Below are 20474 nucleotides of genomic sequence, written 5' to 3' on the forward strand. Positions count from 1 at the left end.
TGTGACATACGATATCACCCCGGCAAGGCTAACGTCGTAGCCGATGCCTTGAGCAGAAAGGATCGAGTCAAGCCACTACGTGTGCGAGCGTTGGGGATGATAGTCCAGTCGAACCTTTCAGATTTGATTCGAGTCGCTCAACGCGAGGCGTTGAAAGAGGGCCAATTGGATAAAGAAGGACTTTACGGGAATGAGAAGAATTTCGAACAGCGTGTGGACGAAATTCTTTATTTCAAAAATCGGATTTGGATCCCGACCCTCCATGACCTTCGTGATTTGATCATGGATGAAGCACATAAATCGAAATATTCCATACATCCGGGATCAGATAAAATGTACAAAGATGTGAAAGAATTTTACTGGTGGCCAGGTATGAAAAAGGATATAGCCACATACGTCGGCAAGTGTACGACGTGTGCGAGAGTTAAGGCGGAACACCAGAAACCCTCGGGAATGCTACAACAGCCGGAAATTCCCGAATGGAAGTGGGAGCAGATCACAATGGATTTTGTGACACACCTCCCCAAGACACCCCGAGGTCATGATGCGATTTGGGTAATCGTGGATCGATTAACCAAATCGGCACATTTTATTCCAATTAGGAATACTTTTAACACTGAGAGACTTGCGCAAATTTATATAAATGAAATAGTGTCTCGTCATGGCATCCCCATCTCGATCATCTCCGATAGGGATAGCCATTTCACCTCCAAACTTTGGCAAGCTGTCCAAGAAGCATTGGGAACACGTATTGACCTAAGCACAGCTTACCACCCTCAGACCGATGGTCAGTCTGAGAGGACCATTCAAACTTTGGAGGATTTGCTTCGTGCCTGCGTACTGGACTTTAAGGGAAATTGGGATCAACATCTCCCACTCGTTGAATTTTCCTATAATAACAGTTACCATAGCAGTATAAAGGCAGCACCCTATGAAGCATTGTATGGGCGGAAGTGCCGATCACCACTTTGCTGGTCTGAAGTGGGTGACCCGCAGGTCATTAGATCGGATCTGGTCCAGGAGACGACCAGCAAGATTCTTGAAATTAAGAACAACCTAAAAGCCGCGCGGGACCGGCAGAAGAGTTATGCCGATACCCGTCGAAAACCGTTGTCATTTGAGAAGGGTGAAAAAGTATATTTGAAAGTATCACCCTGGAAAGGAGTGGTCAGGTTTGGAAAGGCGGGGAAGTTGGCCCCTAGATATATTGGACCATTCATTATTACTGCAAGGATCGGTCCGGTAGCTTACCGACTAGAACTGCCTGAGGAACTAAGTGCAGTTCATAACGTGTTTCATGTGTCGAATTTGAAAAGATGTCTGTCGGATGAGACATCGGTGTTACCCTTAGAGGGTGTGCAAATAAGTGATAGGCTCAACTTCGTAGAGGAGCCCATCGAAATAGTAGACGGTAAGATCAAGCAACTTAGACACAATAAGATCTCGTTGGTCAAAGTTAGATGGAATTCGCAACGAGGCCCAGAATTTACTTGGGAACGAAAGGATGAATTTCGGAAGAAATACCCCCACCTATTTCCTCAAAAGGAAGTAGTTGACGCATAAAATTTCGAGGACGAAATTTTTATAACGGGGGGAGAATGTAACGATTCCGGCAACTCCAGGTATACCCTAGCCGGAATATACTATTTACGTGTTATCTAATATTGATTATATGAGTTATAGCACATTGATACGAATATATATGGTTCACAGTATGAATCATACTCAATTATATAGTGAATCGTATTAGAATTACAATTAATCATTGATTGGTTATTGAAACCCGAACGAATCGGGAATTACATTATAGACGAAGTATATAATGTTTAGTGGTATTTACGAGGTATTAATGCTTCGGGATAAGAAAATTATAGCACAGAAAAAGGATTTCGATTTAATGGTACGTCGGTACGCTAAACGAAACCTTTATCACCAAACCAAGCAAGAGACGATCAATCAAGCCGAAAAAGATGCGTAATTATTAATAATATGATGTCTTAATGTCATGGGTTAAGTTTTTAAGGTTTTTAAATCAGTTTTATATAAACTTTATGTCAACCCGAAAAACGACCATTTTATGCTCGTTTTAAGCCGACATACGAGTTTAAACGAGAAACGAACTGAACCAGATTATCCACAACATTATCCGGATTACACAATCCAATTTTGTGGCTATTATTGAAGATGTGGGACCCACCCCCACACCCCAAAGGGGCCGGCCACCCCCCTTTGTTGTTATTATCTTTCATTTTCTTTTTTTTGATCATAGAAACACTCCCAAACTCTCTCAAACCTTTCATACTTTCAAGTATCATCCAAAATCCATCCTCTCTAATCAAGAACAAAGGTATAAACATGTTATAATACATGATCTTTGGTGTTGATTTCCTTATTTTTAGTTGTTTTGCAAGAACAAAAAGGTTCCAAATGAAATATGGGTGAAAACCCGAGATGGAACCGGTTCTTGTGTGATCAAAGGATGTATACAAGTTATACAAAGGATCTTGATCCAAGTAATTAGTTAAAAGTGTTTAGAATAAAATTTTACGGTTAGAATCTTTGTTTTTACTTAAAAACCGACATTTTGAAAGAGATGGCTTGATTGTTGGTATAGTGTTGTTGTGCTTGAAAGTGTTGTATCTAGCGGCTAGCAAAGGCTAGAAACCGAGATCCTTGCGATCTAAAAGCTAGAAAACACAAGATAGTTCGGTTTTCGGGTGTTTATGAAAAATGGACAGATTTCCGTGTGCTTAGAGTTGGGTCACGAAATTTCACAGAGATGATCTACACATGAAAATATGAGATCTGTGAATTTTTGGTAATTTTTGGATAAAAGATGAATATTTGGTGAATTTAATGCTCGGTTTTGGCCAAAAATAGTGAAAAATATCAAAACATGATGAAAAATTCCGGAAAATTTAAGATAAGCTTTTTATAACATATAAAAGTCACCCACAAAATTTGAGCTCAGTTGGAAAAGTCTAAGTAGGCTTTTCGGTGATACGAGTTCTAGGGCTTTCTAGCTCGGTTTTGGGTGAAAATGGCTTGAAAAATAAGTTTTAAATTCTGGAAAAATTCCAGAAAGTTATGAGGATGATAAAGATCATCCCAGAAAAATTTGGGATTTTTCTAAAGTGTTTTGGTATTTTTGATATATTTAGTGTTTTAACAAGATTTAAAAATAGATAAATAAATGTAAATGTAGGAAAATAAATCTGGGAAAATTCCAGAAAGTTATGAGGATGATAAAGATCATCCCAGAAAAATTTGGGATTTTTCTAAAGTGTTTTGGTATTTTTGATATATTTAGTGTTTTAACAAGATTTAAAAATAGATAAATAAATGTAAATGTAGGAAAATAAATCTGGGAAAATTCCAGAAAGTTATGAGGATGATAAAGATCATCCCAGAAAAACTTGGGATTTTTCTAAAGTGTTTTGGTATTTTTGATATATTTAGTATTTTAATAAGATTTAAAAATAGATAAATAAATATAAATATAAGAAAATAAATCTGGAAAATTTTTACAAAATTCCTTTCTGTCAAATTAAGTTTTGTGCAAAATTTCAAGACCCGAGACTAATCGGGTAATTATTTGTGCTAAAAAGAACATAAAAAAACAAGTTTTTAAAGCTTAAAACGTGTAAACCGGCAAAGTTCGCATAAGCGAGCTGACTGGTACATGAAAACTCTAAAAATAGACTATTTCATAAATCTAAGTAAATTAAGTAAAAATAAATCATCCGAAAATAATCCGGATGATTTGGGTAATTTTACCCGATTGTACCGTTTCCGGCACCGAAATACCGGAAACGGGCCCCACGGCCAAACGGGGTGTCAAACCGAGCTATAATTTCATCACCTTAACTAAATTGACTGTCAAGCTCTAAGCAATGTCAATCTGAGTCCTTAGAAGTGTCACGGGGTTAACATTGTCCCCGAATCGAGTACAGTACTGGGTTAACAATGTTCCCAGATGTACCGATTGATATGTATTTAAGTTATGGGAATTATATAGTAACGACTAGATATTATATTACAGATCCAGGCACGTAGCTGTTCCTTATATTACTCACCAACTCACGACAAGGTGAGTTTTCACGAGCCCCTTTTAATGAATTGTTTTAATTATATTTTCCCGGGGCGGAAAACATGTCTTATTTAAAGTATTTAAGTACATACCGATCGTATGGAAATACTTGTACATTTATATATATATGGGCTGATGCATAGAATATATAAAATGTTTATAATGTATTGTTGTTCTGGGGTAACATAGTTCCCAGGGGTTATTATTATTCTGGGGTAACATAGTTCCCAGGGGTTATTATTGTTCTGGGGTAACATAGTTCCCAGGGGTATTTATTGTTCTGGGGTAACATAGTTCCCAGGGGTTATTATTATTCTGGGGTAACATAGTTCCCAGGGGTTATTATTGTTCTGGGGTAACATAGTTCCCAGAGGTTATTATTATTCTGGGGTAACATAGTTCCCAGGGGTTATTGTTGTTCTGGGGTAACATAGTTCCCAGAGGTTGTGATTGTTCTGGGGTAACATAGTTCCCAGGGGTATTTATTGTTCTGGGGTAACATAGTTCCCAGGGGTTATTATTGTTCTGGGGTAACATAGTTCCCAGGAAGTTAATGGAAATGTTCTGGGGTAACATAGCTCCCAGCATGATTATATTGTTAATAAATGATTATTAAAATGATTTGTCAGTGTTTATTTAAATTAGTGAAACTCACCAACTATTCGTAGTTGACCCGTTTTCTTTACATGTTTTCTAGGTATGCCCAAGTTGGATTGATTGATGTGTGCTTAACTATCTGTGCTACCTGTTGGAAGCTTGCTGCTCTTTGTTTTGTAATGAATTTATTAATGTCTTATCGGTAAAATATGTGTGTAACACCTAGACAGTAATGAAACTCGCAACAATGTAATATGTTATAAATTAATGTAGTGGTATTTTCTTTATAAGCAATGCTGTTGATATCAGATGTGTCTGTTGCATCCCGTGTACGTTTCCGCTGCGGTTACGGGGTGTTACATGGTTATTCTACTCCGGCGAGGTTTCTCCATCACAATCTCAGATCCGAGGGAATTCAATCTCCTGAGGAATGGTTGAGGTTGCAGCAAGAGAATGCTTTGGATGTGTACGAACGCATGAATCGTGAAGAACGAATTCATGCTCGAACCTTGGTTTATGACGATAGTCCACCGTAATCTTCATCTCTTCCTTCAACGCTTCGGCGGAGTTAGATGCGTGAAGCAAGAGAACACTCTGGCTGAGTACGAACGCATGATTCGTGAAGAACAAATTCATGCTCAAACCTTGGGTTATGACGATAGTCTGCAGGAATCTTCATCTCTTTCGTCAACGCTTTGGCGGAGTTAGATGCATTACAATATTCAAACTGAGATTTTCTTTGAAGATGATTTTTAGAGAAGGAGACGTGATAGACCTCGTATAGTCACGCGCGAGTCTTCTTGTAGGGTTGAGTATGAAAGTTATGACCTGATGTATCGTCCGAGTGAAGTTAATTACTTCAGCGGTGATAATAGAGTTCATGGAAGAGAGGGAACTAGTCGCTCGTGTGCGATAGTTTGCCATACTGAATACCACATTGATGCGGAAGAAGATTTCACAAAAACTTATCATCCCGCAGCATTTGCTGAAAAGTCAAAGTTCATTGCGCGCATTGCAACGGCTCCGTTCCGAGTTAATGTGAAAATTCCTACGTCATTAGGAAAATACAATGGTTTAACTGATCCTAGCGATCATCTTTTGAATTTTGTAGCAGTTGGAGGAGTCAGCGGTTGGACTCTCCCTTATTGGTGTCACATGTTCGCATTGACATTGACTGGGGCAGCGCGTGAACGGTTTGAAAAGTTACCTAATGGACAAGTTAAGAGTTGGGATAACCTGGTGGCTAAATTCTCCCAACACTTCAGTCAACAGAAGAAACACACCCGTGATCCTTCTGAAATTCTGGATGTTGTCAGGCGTGATAGCGAGTCTGTTGAAGATTTTATCTCCAAATTCAATGACAAAAGTCTAAACATCGGGGGGATGAATGAAGACATGTTGCGTGGAAACTTCCGCAAGAATGTAAGGAGTAACGCCTTAAACTTTTGTTTGACTGGCAAGGATGTAATGCCCAAAGCATGGGATGACATAATATCCGTGGCAAAATTGTTTGCCAGAACTGAAAAAACCTTAGGGTCTGAGTCCAAAACAGAAGCCAAAGGTAGAATTCCAGAATCCGCGGCCGAATTGACATGCCAAGGGAACAACTTGGTCAAGACTTCAACGATAATTCAAAGCAATTTGATGCAAGATCGCTGATTGGTAACAAAAATAAAGCAAGTGTTTCAACGCAGAATAACAGCAGCTGGACCCGTTGACAAAAACCCCCTCAGAAATTTTGACTACTGAAAACGTGAAGTTCAAAAGGTCTCAACCGATCATGAAGTGAACCTTTCTTAATCCCAAGAAACACTATACGTTCCATGATGATATTGGTCATAACACAGACGAGTGTGTAACATTGAGGAACGAGATTAAAGCAGCAGTTAAGTCCGGAAAGTTAGAACACTTGGTCAAGAATGTGAGACAAGGGTCTAACAAGACATCCGCACAGGATAACCAAGGCCCGCCTAAGAAGAAGGTTCGAGTTTGTATGTTCATATGATTCAAGGCGGAGGGGCTAGTGGATATAAAAGGCAACAATTGGATGATGAGGATTGGAAAAATGAACCCATAATTTTCCCATGGCTGAAAGGAGGTCCATGTAGTAAAAGCCAGCTGATAATTACTACTCTGGTTGGTCATTACCGTTCACAGTATGTTTTCTTTGATACCGAAAGCATTCCGATATTATGTATGAACAATGCTTTGAGCAATTAGACGAAGAAGATAAAGCGAGGTTAAAACCTATTCATGCACCAGTTTCTTGTTATGAAGTCATGCACCCGCGAGGGGTGATTCATTCTCCGATTACACTAAGTGATGGGGTCCAATCCAGAACTGAAGATGTTGAATTCCTGTTTTTCAAGCCAAGTCGAAGCATGACATAATCCTCGGGAGAGAACCAATTGGGGACTTCAACGCGCATCCGTCAACAGCCCATGGCGCAGTAGGAGTCCCAACCCGTACCGGTGTGGCAATCATCAGCGTGAACAAGCATTGTTTCGCGATGGATAGTTCAAAGCCAAGCAAGATACCAAAGCAAACAGAAAGAACTGAGCCGGAAAAATTGGTGTTTAACAAAAAATCTGAAGATCAAACAACTACAATTAGACTTGCTATCTCTAAGATAGTAATGACATTTTTGAAACAATTGTTAACAAAACCATGGATATTTTCGCTTGGCAGCCCGCATATATGATAGGTGTCCCGCGGAGGATCGCGAAACATAAGCTGCGGGTGAATCCTGCCTTTACACCGATTGTCCAGAAAAAGTGAAAGATGGGTCCGGAGCAGACTAAAGCCAAGAATGAACAATTCCAAGATCTATTGAAGGCTGTAATTTTTTCATGAAATTCAGTATCCAACATGGGTTGCAAATCCAGTCATTGTTCTTAAGAGTAACGGAACATAGAGAATGTGTATTGATTTCAAAGAATTAAACAAAGCATGCCCGAAAGAATATTACCCATTGCCTGAGATAGACTTAATAGTTAATGCGGTGGCTCCATTCAAGTTCAAGTGTTTCCTCGATGCTTATAAAGTTTATCACTAGATCCTCATGGCGGCTGGAAAGACAAAACCGTATTCCCCACTGATCAAAGCACATTCTGTTATAAGATGATGCCGTTTGGACTAAAAAATGCGGGTGCTATTTATCAACATTTGATGGATGAAGCTTTTAAAGATCCAATCGGACGCAACTTAGAGGTGTATATGGATGATTTAGTAATAAAAAGTATTGAAGAAGATCAAATGTTAAGATATATCGATGAAACATTTGATCCTTTGAGAAAGATCAATATGAAGTTAAATCCTACCAAGTGCTACTTTGGGATGGAGGAAGTAAAACTCTTGGGCGTTATAGTTACTGACACGGGTTACAAAGCAGTTGCCCGCATGCCTTCGCCTTCTTCCCTCAAGGAGGTACAAAAACTGAATGGCAGGCTGGTGGCCTTGAACAGATTCTTGGCTAATCATGCAGCTAAATCGTTTCCCTTTGTGTCAACTTTGAGAAATTGTTTAAAGAAAGCACAGTTCAAATGACCGCAAAAACAGAACAAGAATTTGTGGAAGTTAAAAACCACTAAATGCATTTTCCCACCTCAACTGCACCACATGCGGGGAGCCATTGACATTGTATCTGTCTTCATCTGATATTTCCATCGGGGCTATATTGTTGATAGACAAGAAAATGTTCAAAATTTATTACGTCAACAGAACATTGACCGACCCATAAACCAGATACTCGATGCTTGAAAAGCTAGTGTTGGCATTAGTTTATGCGGCCAGACGCCACCGCGGATACTTCCAAGGACATCCAATCAACGTGTTGGCTGGATATAAGTTGAAGAATGTGTTAGAGTAAACCAGAATTGTCAAGGAGATTGGCAAAATGGGCTATAGAGTTGGGAGAACATTTAATTGAATATAGACGTAGACCCGCGATCAAGGGTCAAGTGCTAGCGGACTTTGTCACGGAAGTTCAGCAGAACAAAGAAAAAGAGTGCCTAATTGAACAGCAAACTCCAATACCTCTGGAGCGAGACCAGATTTGGTAACTGTTTACGGATGGATCTTCAAGTAGTGAAGGGTCAGGTGCTGGACTAAGGTAGGTTAACCCCGAGAGTAATGAATTCACATATGCCATAAAATTGGACTTCAAAAGTACCAATAATGAGGCAGAATATGAAGCTTTTTTAGCATGCCTGCGGATAGCTAAGAATCTAGGGGTTAAACATTTAGAAGCACGAGTAGACTCGATGTTGATTGCTGGACACAAAGCCGTCTCCCAGAATACCCAAAATATTTGGGCCTGGGACATGAAATACGAAAGGCCCTAAAATACAAACTCAAAGATCTTTTATATAATTTAGACAAATGCGATAACAATAAAACAAAACAAACGTTTTTTTAGCAAAATTTTCTAACTAAAAGACTTAATTCGTCTTCTATTTTTCAATTTTTACGTTTTTTTACTACCGGATAAGTGTTTAGACCTAGGAGGTGTAATATCTTTAAAAAATATAAAAATTAACATAACTATATAAATTATCATTCTATCATGTATTAACAATCAACTAATTACTCATTATCATTACTGAATAAAACTAAACAAACAAGAAATTAACAACAAAACTAATATTATTAACAACCAAAATTTAAATAAAAGTTTTAAAAGGCTTGATCATTGGTTAATAACCTAGTCACTGGTTTAAAAAAAGATTACAAGTGAAATATAAGTAATAAGTTAATACCCAATTGAAAATATGTAGTATGGTACATTCAATTTTCAAACATGGGCCTAACTAGTTAATTTGTTTTTAATGAAGTGGACTGTGGGGAGTGGGCCTGGCTAGTCTTGTAAATTAAATTTGTTTTCAAACAGGTCATGAAGAATACATATATAATTTTTTTTAATGTCATGGCCCTAAAGAGGAGTGGGCATGGGGCTGAGCCCTCCTTACCCTCCCCTTGGGCTGGGCCGGGCATGGCTGGACAGATCAATGGGACGTACGAGGCAAAAAATTATGTAATGGACTCATACTTGTCACATGAAAAAGACTTGATTCTTCAATTTTTATCTTGCAAAGTCATCAATATCAAACGAAGTGAAAACAAATCGGCAGATGCACTAAGTAAACTAGCTTCAACGAATTTTGAACACTTTGCAAAAGACATTTGCATCGAGGTCCTCGATCATCCCTCTGTCCCAAAATATCAGGTGTTGGTCATACAAACAGGTGTGGAATGCTGGATGACACCAATTGTGGCAAACTTGACATTCGGAACACCCCTAGAAGAAAAAGTTGCAGCCCAGAAGATCAGACACAAAGCCTTAAATTATCAAGTGCAAGACGGTATTTTGTACCACAGATCCTTCCTCGGTCCACTCTTGCGATGCATGGATGACACCAATTGTGGCATACTTGACATTCGGAACACCCCTGGAAGAAAAAGTTGTGGCCCGGAAGATCAGACACAAAGCCTAAAATTATCAAGTGCAAGACGGTACTTTGTACCACAGATCCTTTCTCGGTCCACTCTTACGATGCATGGATGCTGAAGACGCAAATTATCTTATTCGGTAAATTCACGAACGTATTTGTGGTCTTCATGCGGGTCCAAGGATGGTGGCCAAACTCATGAATGCGGGGTATTATTAGCCAGGAATGCCTATGGACGCAGTGCAAGAAATTATAAAATGTGATTCATGCCAGCGCTATGCTCCCAATACCCTAAGACCAAAAAATGAGTTAGTTCCAGTAACATCCGCATGGCCGTTCTAGAAATGGGCGATAGACATCATGGGCCCATTACCAGTGGACGAATCATATTCTTAATTTTGGCAATTGCTTATTTCACAAAGAAGGTAAGGCTAAACCGGTAGCTTCCACCACTGCAGACAGTGTCTAGAAATTCTTGTGGGAATTTATGATATGCCGTTTCGGCCTCCCGCTGGAATTGATTAGTGATAACGGAACCAAATTTGCGGATGGAGGACTTCAAGCGTGGTTGAAAGAACTTCAGATCACCCAAGTATTTGCATCTGTAGCCCACCCACAAGCCAATAGTCAGGTCAAAAGATCCAACATAACCATTACAGACAGAATTAAAGCAAGATTGGGAACGAAGCGTACCGGATGGGTAGACGAATTACCCCATGTACTTTGGGCTTTACGTACTCAGAAAAATCAAGAAATTCCAAATCACCATTCAACTTTACGTATGGAACCGAAACCATAATTCCAACTGAAATAGGGTCAGTTCGCAAGAGTGTTATCTGATATTGACAATGAAAGAGAACTGCGGATAAACTTAGATCTCCTTGAAGAAAGGAGGGAATTAGCCTTGATCCGTGAGCATAATTACAAAATTCAGTTGCAAAAATATTATGACTCAAGGGTTCAGAAATGCAGCTTCGATGCAGGAGACATTGTCTTCTGCAATAATGAGGCATCTGGTCAAGAATCATATGGGAAAATTATCCCCCACTTGGGAAGGACCATACAAGGTAAAAGAAGTATTGTCGAAAGGTGCTTACAAGTTGAAAAGGTTAGATGGAACAGAAATTCCAAGGACTTGGAATGTTGTACAATTAAAGAGGTGTTATATGTAAGTCGTAATTTTAATTTCTTGCCCGCGTGCCTTGACAGTTAGTAAAAATTATATAACTTGATTAGGCCTGGGTGCCACGATTATAAAAGCTAGAAGTTAAGATGTAATGGAGGCCCAAGTATTGAAGAACGTGCCATGCTCTATTTGGAGGCCCATGATCGTGCTTCCAAAGGTGGCCCACGAAAATGGGCATAACTTGTCCCTTGAAGCTCTGTTTCAAGCCCATTACCAGCCAACTCGAAGCTTGAGACGAGGAGCACATTGTAGCAAACGCTGACGACGGTATGCCCCTGTCCAAAGCCAAAAAATGCCTCATAAATAAAGTTATGGGTCTTTTTATGTGTTTTAGCCGTTTTTTGCATTTTTATTTTTGGGTTTATGTTTGGCCATGGCCATTTTTGGGCCCGGTTCATTTTAGAAACTCTTTTTATATTTAGTTTATGTAATGTGAACAATCAGACTTGAATTTTATAATAATTATTCTTCTCTTCACTTTCCCTGACCTTTGGGTGGGATTTGGGGGGTTTTGGAAGATCATCACGGGAATTCGCTTAATCAACGTGATCCGATTTCCGTTATCGTTTTACCGCTGAATTAAGATGTTTTTATTCGAAGTTTTATTTTCGGCCCGCAAGACTTGCATATCCTTGACTATAGTTCCTAGTCTACGTGCCAGAGGCAAGCGGTGCCTCGCTAAAAATTTCACATAATCTTTTATTGATAAGCAAGAATATCTTAAGTCTAACACTTATATTACTAAGTAAGACAAAGTGCAAAAAGATGAAGGATTCTTATATCATATCAAAAGAAGATTACAAGCAAAACAAATTACAAAATATTATTATCTATTCTACGGAGCATGAGTAACCGCATCCTCAGGACCTTGAGTCTTGGAGGAAGGAGTGTTCGGCTTTGGAGAAGTTGGAGGAGTGGAAGGCGTTCTTCTGATGTTTCTTGTAAGTACTCCTTCAAGCGGTGAACGCCATCACCCGCCGCTGCAAATTCAGGAAGCATGGCCTGAAGCGGAAAAAAATTGCCGTATTCATTCATGCGCATTTCATACTCCTTAAAAACATAAAGACCGTGCAGCGGGTGCTCCTCAATTGAGCAACTGGCTTGCGCATACTACAATCCTTCTTTAAAGCCAACCAAGCGACTAGATTGAGATGAAGTGTTGAGTAAGATAGCAAGACTATCTGTCAACTCATGTCCTTCTTTAATATGCTTGATAACCTACAAAGATGAAGACTCATACACATATTAATAAGATGATGGAAGCAAGGGAGAATAAAGCATGAAAAGAGAAAAACTTACCAATGCAAGACCCTCATCCATGAGCCACTGCCATTATTCCTTGGTCCGCTAGGCTTTCTCCTTCAACTAACGGTACCCGTCGGCCATCTTCAAGTTATCCTCATAATATTTGGCCGCACGAGTCTCCGCGTCCTCATGGCACTTTAAAAGGGCATCATGAGCAGCCTTCAGGTCAACAGCCCTTTTCTCCATCTCCTCGGCTTATTCTTTCCGCAGTCGAGACTCCTCCTCGTGACTTTGAATCACGACACCTTGGTGTGTCACTTGGGCTTCCAAAGTAGAGTTTGCCTCAAGTTCCTTGGCCAGGTCTTCTTTTCTCCTTTGAGCATCATCCCGAGCAGCCTAGAGGATTGTGTTTTGGTTTTTGCAGGCTTCCACCCATTGGCAAATAGCGGAAGCATGCCTATCTTTCTTGGCCTGGAGGGCATTTTTAGCATCCTTCAGCTTCCACTGAGCAGTGTTGGCTTTCTGGTGTTGCTCCTCTGCACTTTTCTTGGCATCTTCGAGGCCCGGGTCATTTCACCCCACTATTCCCATGTATTGCCATTCTCGCAAAATCTCTTATTCGTTGGCTACTGTGTTAACCAAGACAAGTTTAAAGCTCCGAGCAAAATCATGGCGGGGGGCACCCACGCTGGAAGGCATGCTCCGCGTCTTGCTTTGTGAAGCGAGACCCCTGCACTATAGTCCAGTGCGATATGAATAAGTGGTCATCTTTCTCGGGTTCACCATCCCATAATAATCTGAAGTTGAATGTTGGGAATGGGAAGCCTCTCCTCCACGGTCTTGAAGTGGAGATGAAGAAATTGAGAAGTGTGGAGGAGATTTGGGAGGAGAAGGTGGAGACTGACGAGGTGATTTTTGCGTGTTCTCTCCCTCAACGTCTGCAACAGGTTCCTTTCCTTTAGAACCAGACGCGTCATCGGGAATGACAATAGTCGGAGGTGGTGATGGTGGTTTCTGTGAAGATACGCCTTCACTAGAAGTTCCACTTCGCTCTAAAAAACAAAGGCAAAGGTTAAATGAAAGAGAAACATAAAATTAAAGTGAAGCTTTTGTGTATACTTACTGGAAAGCTCCCTCACGCGATCCGCAAGGCTGACTTTTTTCTTAGGGCCTTGAGCCCGATGCTTCTTCTTCGTTGGTCCCTCTTCGGCATCCGCGTGGCTAACGCCCACATCACCTGCCTATTCGAAGACCATCGCTTCCTCTTTTGCTCAGGCTCTACCAACGTATGCGTGACAGACAAAATCTCAGATGCATCGTCGGAATAATATTCCTTGAGGGATGATGATTCGTCACTCGAGGACAGAATTACAATCACTCTATCGGAGGTTAAAGAATTTAATGGATGAGGGTTCAGGCGATACGAACCTATTGGGAAAATGGCTTCTGAAGCCACTGGTTCGGCGCCCACCTTGGTAGGGAAGAAGAAGTGGTCACGGGTCTTGTCCAGTATGGGCAGAGCCTTCGCATCGCGAATGCGCTTCTCCGAACTCCCTGTGTCGTAAAAAAGGACGTCAATCATTGACCCCTCACCTAAAAAGAACAGAAAAAGCATAAGTATAAAGTTGTAAGAAAAATAAAGTATGAAAAAGCAGGTAAAAGCCTACTCTCATCCACGTTCTGGAAAAAAAGTTCTAGCTCTGGATATGGCCATAGGCGGCTCATACCTGCCCACACTCAAGAATGGCCCGCATGGGCGAAGGCTTCACCATCAACTTGCGGAACCATTCCTGAACCTCGGTAGGGGCAATGTTCATGTCCGATAATTTCTCGTTGGGCAGACGACGGACCATGGTTATGGGGATCACATCCTCCCTCAACCAGAAAAACTTGGTCCTCAATTCTTTGGCGCTTCGAGAAGGTTCAGTGCCAATAACCCTCTTCGACATAGTAGCACAACTGTACCACCTCCCTCCCCATGCATCTTGTAGAAAGTGAATAATCTTTCTACAGTGGGCACAATTTGATGAGCCCAACAAACGAATTCAAAATGACAAATTCACATGAGTCCAAAGGGATGCACTTGTGATAAGTGTATCCCATGGCCGGATAAAATATTCACTAGGAACTTGGTTATCGCAAACCTAAGATTCCCATGGGAGAAGAAGTCGGCGTACACCGCTATCTTGCCAGATGGAGGTTTGTTGGCAGTAGATCTGGCGGCAGGGAACTCAGGTTCCCATTCCGACGGAATCCCATACGCCATGATAAGTTTCTCGTAATCAGGACGTTTCCAATTGACTTCAATGGTCTCCACGTTCGGAGAAGATGATGATTTCTTATCACCGGCCATTATATCAAGTGAAAAAGGAAAACAACGAGCAATTTTGAAAAGATGAAAGGTTTACTCCAAAGTTAGAGAGAAAAATGAGAAGAGAATAAGAAATCAAAGGCGATAAAAGCTTCAAAAGAGGGATAACTGCTTTTTTTATACCCATCGCAATTAATCAATGGGATGCGACCAGAGGAGAGAGAAAGAGGAGGTCCAACGAGAATACGCCACATCATGCAGGAAATTCGAAAAAGCAAAAAAACTGAACAGTTGGGTACAGTGACAGCCGGCATTAACATCACATCACCTGTCCAGCGCATGCAAAATGTCACGTCGTCCTTTTTCGTTGTTATCTTCATCAAACAAAAATATCTCCACCAAAACCCAAGAATTTAAAAAATCCCACAAAAAATTATCCTAAGTCCAAAATTTCACCCACATAAAACTTCATGCGAAAGAAACAATGGACCGGGGGACTTGAGGTAGGATATCAAAAAGACCCAAGAACCCCTAAAGACCACCCGCGGGTGAAAGAGGACTTCCTCAGAAGTCACCCGTAGAGCATATAAACCACCCGCATAACTCAAAATAGAGGAAGAACGATAACAAGCTCTAAGAGACTATCTGCAGGAGGATCCTGACACCACATAAGTCATCTGCATGGTACCATTCCCACCCGTAAAGATGACCAGAAGGTGACATAGCAATGGAAGAAATGGCGAGGTTGTTACAACCGTGCACATAGCCAAAATAGTTCGTCCTATCATGTGAAGACACGTGTCCAAGTTGCTACAACCATGCACATGGCGAGCATAGCTCGCCCTATCATATGCGGACACGTGTCTAGACGGTTACGAAAGCATCATCTAGAAAAGGACAGCGGGACCAATCACATTACCCCATCCTTTGGCTATACATACCCTGAGTTATCTTCACAAGGTATTCATTCACTCCCCACTATCTACTAAAAATACTTAAGTACTTTATCTCAATGGAATTGTACTTATTCTCACATCGGAGGATGGTTAAGAGAAGACCCCCCTCTTGTTCTTCCCGTAACGAGCTCACGGTAGTTGTTCTGCAGGTTTATAGTAATTGAACTTGGGATTTTGGACTTGTATCGTCGAATTGGTAAGTAATTGATACGTATCCTGTGGACTCATTGATCTAACTCCGAAAGGATTAGATCCGTATCTCTTCAACATGCAATTTGTTAGTCGTATATTTATGCCTTTATTAAGTTCAGTAATCATATTCTTTCAAATTTGAATATTTGGCAATATTTGTCAAATATAGAATTCCCATAGATAAATACACCGTATACATATTTTTGTTCATTCACTAATATATCAATGTACTCACAAAGAGTAATTTTATATGTTGTTTCGCTTCCACGTAACATGGTATATGTCAAATTACAATATCGTTAGTTAGTATCAAACTTCATTAGCATCCTCAAGGTTATTGTGAAAGGTATTCAACAACCTCATCTGCGTGGATGGAAGTGGGGCATTGAAAAAAGGTGGGGTGTAATGGAGGATCTCACTTCTAGGTTTGACAAAACCACAACCAAACTTGATAAACTACACACCTCGATCACAGGTAGTCATGTTAATGGTGATAAGAATGACCAATCCCTTGTTAACCAATGATTTGTCGTTCACGATGGAGGTTCTTCAATCACCTTGAATCAGAATACCGAGGTCAAAGAGGATAATCATAGAAGGACAATATCTTTTGATTCAGTTGTTACATAACAGTAAAGTATGTTCTTTAATCATTAATAATGATAGTTGTAAAAACATAATATCAATGACATGTCATCTCATCCATATGTTGAAACTTCCAAAGGAGCTACTTCGAATCATTACCTTAGTTCTAGATGCAAGGTTTGAAACTATAATTCTAGACTGAAGGTGTCTAAAGCTAGATCCCAAGATGATATAGATAATAGATTTAAACTTATTTAGAAATATAGGACCGAAATAATTAGGGTGTTCATCAGATAACACACTATTTGGTTTATTCGGTTCGGATTATTTGGGTTTTAAAAATTTTAAGACCCTATCTGAATCCGACTAGAACTGTGAATATTCCTATTCGATCTGAATCTATCCGAGTTCAAATTGGATCGGATTAAGATATAATTCGAATAATCCGAAATTATCTGAATAATCTGATATAAACCTAAAAGGTTCTAGTTTTTATTCCTAGCATACTAGTTTAGAATCACAATAAACACGCAAACCGAAAAATACAAATTACTCTTGAACACAAATTCAAATTTTAAACTTCAAATAATAATCTAATATATATACAAAACTTGAAAGTACCACTAAAAACATATTATTTATTCAGATTACATGGATATCCGAATAATCCAAACGATCCTAACTTTTTAAACTTCCATATTCTAACCTGAATTACTTATTCGGATACACAGATCGTTATGATAATTCCAATCAGTTTATTTTGGTTTTGGTTCGGATTTCAGATTTTTTCAGATTTCTTGAACACCCTATTAATAATCAAAGTTAAGTCAGCTTCCAACCGGCATTTTCAAGGTGAATATGCCCTTACTCTTATAAATAATCTAAATGAGTCAAAGTGTACACGTGATTGATAAATCCCTATAATTTTATAAAACAAGGTAATTGCTAGCACTCAAGCAAGGATAAACAATTGTCTAAATTATTACATATGTGGTTAGATATGGGTACTATGCTTATTCATTTCCGTGTTCAATGAAATCCAGTTGGAAGAACCATTAAGGAATGATTACGTGTATATGTTTAGTTGCTAATGGTCATGCACGTCGTCCACTTAGTCGTTTCGAGTTGAACTTTGTAATATAAAGAACTATGAAAGCGGTTTAGAATTTTTTTAGTGTTAGTTCACTATAATTTATGTTGACATATTTTCCAAATTGTGTGAAGGTAATCTGTAGGAAATACACGAATTAGCGGGCGTGGAAAATAGCCATTTGACGTGGATCAAATGGCTCACATCCCGAAACATTCAGCCAATTTTGTCAAATCATGAAAGATGAAGGATTGAAAAGTAAAAATTTGATTTTTGAATCCGTCAAGCTACGCGATAGATCAAGTCCATCACGCTGCACGAAGTACTTGGGTGAAAACCGAGAAATGGGTGGTGTCGCGCTATGCGACGGCCTGTCATTGGACCATTGCGATACGCGATGTCCACGTTAAGACTTAACGGAGACACATGTCGAACCATGTGTCAACATGTGGCACAACAACATAGGCCTCGTGCCGCCACTTAACAGCTTTAGAAGAAACGCAGGCGTCGCACTACGTGACGGCCTAATATTTAGCCCATTATGATATGGGACCAATCCAAAATTTTACCTATAAAAGGGAGAGTCGGGCATTTGCAAACTCATTCCAAAAAACCTTCACTTTACACACATTTAACCTCGAAAATCATGCCCCGAGTTCAAAGCCCGAAATTCTGACGGCTTGATCCCCGATACATGACGTAGAGCAGAAGTGTTGTCCAACCAACCTTAGGCGTTCATCTCCAAGTAACCGTTTAATGTAAATTTTCCGCTAATGTTATTTCGTGATATGGCTTAGAACCTAGTCGGGGTATAATATAAGCCTTGATCAAATTTAAGTGTAACATAGCTTTTCATATACAAAGATTATAGTCAAGATAATGCTTATTTATGATTAAGAAACATAAAGTTTTACATACAAGGGGTATAGTTAATTAACATTAAACGTAGAACAAAAATTGGTAAATAAACAAAAGACTACGGGGCTGATTGATTTTCCTCGAAAGCTCTTCCAGACATTGTGGTCTGCAGTGTGTTTGTTTTCCCAAAGACATTTCATTAAAAAACCTCTTCGCGTCCTCTTCTCCTAGATGTGTTGTTCTTGTTACTTCTCACCTTTTCTCCCCCTCTTCTTCTTTTTTCCTTCATTTCCTTCATCAGACTCCAAAGTCCAAACCCTAACATCTTTTCTCCTCTCCAAACCTCCACACCATTTCCGCGCAACCACCACACTCCTCCACCGTCGCAACCCCGTCGGCGGCCTCCACTCCTCCACCGCCGCTGCTCCACTCATCCACAACCGTCGCTTCACTCATCTACTGCTGCCGCTCAACTCCTCCACCGCTGGCGCCTGCACTTCTCCACAGCCGACCTATCTTCTCTCTGTCCAGGTTTGATACTCCTCCACCACCACCATTGCTATAATCTAATTACCTCTTGTTTTAATTTCATAAGTGTGTTAGATTGTTAAAGTTTAGATTGTTAGATTTTGTTAGTTTGTTGTTAGTTTTGTTAGATTTTGTTAGATTGTTAAAGTTTTAGATTGTTAGATTTTGTTAGTTTTTTGTTAGTTTTGTTAATTGTGAAAGGTTTTTGTTAATTTTGTTAGATTTTGATTATGTTGTAGAAAGTTTAGGTTTGCTGAACAAAGTTTGTAGTTTTTTGTTAATTGTTAAAGGTTTTTATTAGTTTTGTTAGATTTGATTACTTTGTAGAAAGTTTAGGTTTGTTGAATATTGTTATTAGGTTTTTGTTGAATAAAGTTTGTAGTTTTTTGTTAATTGTTAAAGGTTTTTGTTAGTTTTGTTAGATTGTTATTAGTTTGTTGAAAGTTTAGGTTTGTTGAATATTGTTATTAGTTGTTGTTGAATAAAGTTTGTAGTTATTTGTTAATTGTTAAAGGTTTTTGTTAGTTTTGTTAGATTGTTATTAGTTTGTAGAATATTGTTATGAGTTTGATGTTGAATAAATTTGTAGAAATTTTAGGTTCGATGAATTGTTGTTTTAATAGAATTGTTGTTTCTTGTTAGTTGATCATAAAAATGGGAGAGAAACAACAATGGTCGAATGAGCAAATAAAATGTTTATTAGAAACTTGCATTGAAGAGATAAACACCGTGGGTAAAAAGGGTTGAGTTTGCACAAAGACTCATGGGCTAAGGTAATAGGTAATAAGTGTTCTTAAGGAAAAGTTTGGGTTGGATTTGTCTCAAAAACAAGTGAAAAACGCTTATTATAATCTTAAAGCCAAATACATAGGATGGGTGTATTTGAAAAACAAAACTGGCAACATATACAACCCTCAAACAAATACCTTTACCTTAACGAATGAGGAACGGGAAGAATTTAAGAAGGTATGTTTATATATTTTTATTTTTTTAACATCTATCTCTACCTTAAGGTCCACCCCTAGTCTATTTTTTAACATGTACAATTTTTTAGGGGCATTCGAAAGCTGCATCCTTAAAAACAACTCTATTAGCATTTCTGGAACTTTTTGCACAACTGTTTGATGATAATATTGCCACGGGGAATCGCAAGTGGACCTCAACCCAAACATCAGTGGTTGTATTATCCTCTTGTCATCGGCTCCAATCGGTCCAACCACTAATGATTATGGACAACATTTTTGCCCACACAGAAGATGATATCGGTACTAATCCTACTACCAGGCCTACTACCGAGCCTACTCCCAAACCTACCCCCAAAAGGGCTAAAACCTCAAAATCAAAATCATCTGTCACTATAGAGGATTTTGCACTTGACATGTAAAATGC

The sequence above is a fragment of the Bidens hawaiensis genome, unplaced genomic scaffold, assembly GCF_021521415.1.
Source record: "Bidens hawaiensis isolate Kalapana, Puna unplaced genomic scaffold, B.hawaiensis_p1.1 tig00005681_1, whole genome shotgun sequence".
NCBI classification, from domain to species: domain Eukaryota; kingdom Viridiplantae; phylum Streptophyta; class Magnoliopsida; order Asterales; family Asteraceae; genus Bidens; species Bidens hawaiensis.